Source organism: Fragaria vesca, linkage group LG2 (genome assembly GCF_000184155.1).
Source record: "Fragaria vesca subsp. vesca linkage group LG2, FraVesHawaii_1.0, whole genome shotgun sequence".
Taxonomy (NCBI): Eukaryota; Viridiplantae; Streptophyta; class Magnoliopsida; order Rosales; family Rosaceae; genus Fragaria; species Fragaria vesca.
This window is the reverse complement of record NC_020492.1, coordinates 11,784,422-11,790,008: the sequence shown is the minus strand read 5'-3', so window position 1 is coordinate 11,790,008 and position 5,587 is coordinate 11,784,422. Positions and strand designations below refer to the sequence as shown.

Sequence of the window (5,587 nt, the reverse complement as noted above, 5' to 3'; positions counted from 1 at the left end):
ATACATACATGTCACTATCAAATGTGAAGGGTGCGTTGTACTCTTTTTCTTCCTACGATCAAGGTTCAGTTTTTCTTCCCACAGGGCTTTTGTGACTTGACGAGGTTTTTGTACGAGGCAACAGATCAGCACCATCGGCATATCAGCGCGCGGCACAAGGGGGAGGTGTTCTAGGATATTCTCTATGTGTGCCTTGGCCTTATGCCAATAGGATATGTAGTTAGACTAGATCTATGTATTCATATCCTTACCATATTGGTATTGTGTAATTCCCTATATAAAGGGCTCCTATCAATGAATAAGATGATGATTCTCTTGCTATCTCTTTGTCTCTACCATTAATCCTTCATCAATCAGTTATATATAACATATATGCATTTCGTATACTTTCCTAACAGATAACCATTTATCTTCCTAAAACATCTCAAAGATAATTTAGACAAATCTATACCAAATATAAACTCAATCTTCTCACAATTAGTTATAAGACATGATATGCATGAAATGCATTTACCTCATAGATCGAGATCAGAGTTACTGCAGTCAAAAACCAGTCGAGCAAGACCTCTCCTAGTTGAGCTAGAAAACTTGAGCTTTCCAGATTCTTCTTTGCTCTTAGGTTGAATATGATTGCCATTACCTTACATATTATGTATACGACCCATATCAACCAAACGCAATATCCCACGGCTAAGAACCTCTTCAGCAAGACAAAACAGAAGCGGATAATGAAACTTACTTGCTGATAACCACTCTTTACACATCTGGAAGAAATGACAGGGGTGAAGCAAAAAAGGGTACTGAAGGCAAATCAGCAGACTTTTTTACTAACATATTGGATACCAGCAATGACAAAATGTGCTGCTTGAAATGATCACATTTTTCTATCTTCATAATTTGGTGATCACTCGCTCTCATACAAAGTATTGAAGTAATGTGACAATGACAACGAACCGGTCATTAAAATTTGCAGTTCAATCAAATCGGTGCACTTGAGGTTATATATGATAAAGCTGAAAAACTTACACCATGAGTGATAAGATATCTGCGTTTACATTTTTTTTTTTTGTAACAAGATTTGAATACCTCCAATTGAAAGTGCAAATTTTGATCAAACGTACATGTGGTGCTTAAGTAAAACCCACTTTCATTTTTGCCCTCATGAGTGATGGGTGCTCTCTAGAATTTAGAGCAGATGATCCTAGCAAGAGCAGCACACTTTAACTATGCTGCTCAGACTTGTCTTATGAATGACCTGAATACGAATTAATCCGGGAAAGCCACTTTTTTAGTGCTCTGTCTACTCTAACTACTGATTAGTATGGCAGAAGAAATCCAAACGGAAAACGGAACGCATTTGTAGGTTTCCTGATTTTAGAAGGAGATGGATAAGGTTATGCATGGCATCTAGAATTTTATTTTATTTTCTCAGTCAGCTATATTTTCATAATTGTAGAAGGAGAAGGAATCCAAACATTAAAAAGGAAAACCTTTTCCTTTTCCTCACGGACCTCACCAGAATGGAGTTGGCTTCACGCCTCTCCTATAAGTAATCCCGTTTCCCAAACCAAAGCCTCACAACTCATAACGCACACATTTCTGTGGATTGACAACTCACAAAGTCACCATGACGAACCAATCTGAAGGAACAAATAAGAGGGACTTTAGCACGGCCATTCTCAACCGCAAGAAGGCTCCAAACCGCCTTATTGTGGATGAAGCTGTGGAGGATGATAACTCCGTCGTCCAACTCCACCCGGAGACCATGGAGAAGCTCCAGCTCTTTCGTGGCGATACGGTCCTGATCAAGGGAAAGAAGAGGAGAGATACAATTTGTATTGCTTTAGCTGATGATTCCTGTGAAGGACCAAAGATAAGGATGAACAAGGTTGTGAGGAACAACCTAAGGGTTAGGCTAGGTGATGTTGTTTCCATTCACCAGTGCGCTGATGTCAAGTATGGAAAGCGTGTCCACATTCTCCCAATAGATGATACCATTGAAGGCATGACTGGAAATCTGTTTGATGTCTACTTGAGGCCTTATTTCCAAGAGGACTACCGCCCGGTGAGGAAAAGTGACCTTTTCCTAGTCAGAGGAGGAATGAGGAGTGTAGAGTTTAAGGTTGTTGAGACTGACCCGGCTGAGTACTGTGTGGTTGCTCCAGACACCGAAATCTTCTGCGAGGGTGAACCTGTTAGAAGGGAGGATGAGGAGAGATTAGATGAGGTAGGGTATGATGATATCGGTGGTGTTAGGAAACAGATGGCTCAGATTCGCGAATTGGTTGAGCTGCCTCTGAGGCATCCTCAGTTGTTTAAATCGATTGGTGTCAAGCCACCAAAGGGTATTCTTCTCTATGGTCCTCCTGGAACCGGCAAGAGCTGTTGCTAATGAAACCGGGGCGTTCTTTTTATGTATCAATGGACCAGAAATCATGTCCAAGATGGCTGGAGAGAGTGAGAGCAACCTCAGGAAAGCTTTCGAGGAAGCAGAGAAGAATGCGCCATCAATCATATTTATTGATGAGATTGATTCAATTGCTCCCAAGAGAGAGAAGACTAATGGGGAAATTGAAAGGAGGATTGTTTCCCAGCTGTTGACACTTATGGATGGCCTTAAGTCTCGAGCACATGTGATTGTGATGGCAGCTACTAATCGTCCAAACAGCATTGATCCTGCTCTTAGAAGATTTGGAAGATTTGATAGGGAAATAGACATTGGTGTTCCAGATGAAGTCGGGCGTCTTGAGGTCCTCCGCATTCATAGCAAGAACATGAAGCTTGCTGAAGATGTCGATTTGGAAAGGGTTGCCAAGGATACTCATGGCTATGTTGGTGCTGACCTAGCTGCTTTAGCTACTGAGGCTGCACTTCAATGCATCCGAGAGAAGATGGATGTGATTGACTTGGAAGACGAGACCATAGATGCTGAGATACTCAACTCAATGGCAGTGACAAACGAACACTTCAAGACTGCCCTTGGATCAAGCAACCCTTCTGCTCTTCGTGAAACGGTAGTTGAAGTTCCCAATGTCTCTTGGGATGCAATTGGAGGCCTCGAAAAGGTTAAGAGAGAACTTCAAGAGACTGTTCAATATCCTGTTGAGCATCCGGAGAAATTTGAGAAATTCGGTATGTCACCTTCAAAAGGAGTTCTCTTCTATGGCCCTCCTGGATGCGGTAAAACTCTTTTTGGCCAAGGCTATTGCTAATGAGTGTCAGGCTAATTTCATCAGCATCAAGGGACCTGAGTTGCTCACCATGTGGTTTGGAGAGAGTGAGGCCAATGTAAGAGAAATTTTCGACAAGGCTCGTGCATCTGCTCCATGTGTCCTCTTCTTCGATGAGCTTGACTCCATTGCTACTAAAAGAGGTAGCAGTGTAGGTGATTCTGGAGGTGCTGATAGGGTTTTGAACCAACTGCTTACAGAAATGGATGGAGTGTCTGCGAAGAAAACAGTCTTCATTATTGGGGCAACCAACAGACCTGACATCATAGACCCTGCACTTCTTCGTCCAGGACGTCTGGATCAGTTGCTTTACATCCCTCTCCCTGATGAGGAATCTCGCCATCAAATATTCAAGGCTTGCTTGAGGAAATCTCCGGTTTCCAAAGATGTGGACCTCAATGTTCTTGCCAAGAACACACAAGGTTTCAGTGGTGCTGATACCACAGAAATATGCCATCAGAGAAAACATTGAGAAAGATATGGAGAGGGAGAGGACGAGAAGTGAAAACCCTGAGATTATGGAAGATGATGAGGATGAAGTAGCTGAGATCACCAAAGCTCATTTTGAGGAATCAATGAGGTATGCTCGCAGAAGTGTTAGTGATGCTGACATCCGCAAGTACCAGTCTTTTGCAACTACATTGCACCAGGCAAGAGGGTTGGGAGAGGAGTTCAAGTTCCCCACTGGTTCAGGGGCTGTTGTTGGATCTGATCCTTTTGCAACTACTAATGCTGGTGAAGCTGATGAAGACCTTTATGATTAGTATTTTCTTTTCTTCTGTTGTTTGTCTTTTAAGTTTGGTTATTTTCAAGTATCAATAAATTCCAGATATTTAATCTGTAATCACATGTAGAATTTAGTGGAATTCAGTTATAAAAGCGAACACCATGGTAATTTTCAAGTTTTCAACTGCGTTATGCCTTCTATTTTGTTTTTGTACATGCATTTTCGTTATTAATACCTAGATATCTGCAACAAGCTTTTCTTGTTTGACGTACACACTATCATTCTTTTACTTAATATTCTGCATACCAGTGGCTGTATTAAACCTTTAGTTCATATTGACTTGGTTTCTTTGTTAATTGCCTAGCAAACTCTGAAAATTTTTCATTAATGCTTTGGTTAATTAGTTGAAATTCTGCGATAGAACTGCTGCAACTTTGATGTAATAATCTCTATGTCTATTATGGTGATGGTAGCTTAGTTAAGTTTGATCATATGTGTGTCTTAGTTTCCTGCATTGTCTTGGGTGATGTTGTTACTCTGCGACTGTTTAGAGTAGGCTCTTTCTGTGTGCAACTAATCATATGCTCACTAATAACATCTGTGAATTACATAATTATGAAACTTCAGTTTCTGTTTTGCATTGTATTCAGTATTGTTTCAGACATCTAAGGAGTTTGAACCGCTGCAAGTTTATGCTAAAAGTGCACTGAATTTTCCAAGTAATTGGCTGCAGACATTTGCAAGTATTGTAGTGACTTCTGTTACTTGTTAATATAAGTTCTTATATTTGATAAAATTGCTTTCTATTGAATTCAGTATTATATTGGACATCTAATTAAAGAGTTAAAATTGCTGCAAGTTTATGCTAAAATTCCACTGAACTTTCAAAGTGATTGTCAGCGGAAAGCTTAATATATCTCTATCTACTACGGTCTACGGCACAACATGAACTCTCAGAAACAAATGGATTTATACTGTTCTTTGGATTTAATCATCAGTGGATGAACACACCCTCAATAATTTAGCAAGTTTAGACTTTTGTCACCTTAGTTGAATGTTCTAAAATAGCTGTGTAGTAAACCATATTGGATAGTCCATAGAAGAACTAGGTCCTCATATTTACATAAATCTGGTATGTAAAGTAAATGTATCACATGGACTGTGCTCTGTTTTTCCAAAGCTTCTCATGTTTTCTAGTTACTCAAACAAGAAAAAGGACTACATTATGGTAAATTGTCACTTTTCCCAGAAAGGAAAATCTCACTCATGCAAGTTATCCAAAGGGGTAGTCTATTATTATCTGATAAAGTAGTCTAAGATTCACATCTAAAACCAATTGGCAATGGATGGAGTAGCCCAAACCCTTATAAACCACAGGCAAGGTCCCATTTTTCCCAATGTGGGATATATATCTCAACACGCCCCCGCACGTGTGGCGAATCTTCAAGCCTAACACGTGGACAACATTTGGGGTGACGTGGAGTTCATGTGGCCTATGGGCTTCACACGTGGACGTGGGTAACCCGCTCTGATACCATGTAAAATTATATTTCCCTTGATAGAAACTGATTACAAGCTTACATAATATAGGCTAGTGTGTTTGACATTTACAGAAGGAAATAAGGAATAG

The 5,587-nt window shown here is 40.2% G+C and overlaps 1 pseudogene; it reads left to right on the top strand.

The window, feature by feature from the left end:
• Positions 1 to 1,627: 1,627 nt before the first annotated feature.
• The window catches only part of LOC101298180, a 4,758-nt pseudogene continuing 798 nt past the window's right edge, over positions 1,628 to 5,587 (top strand).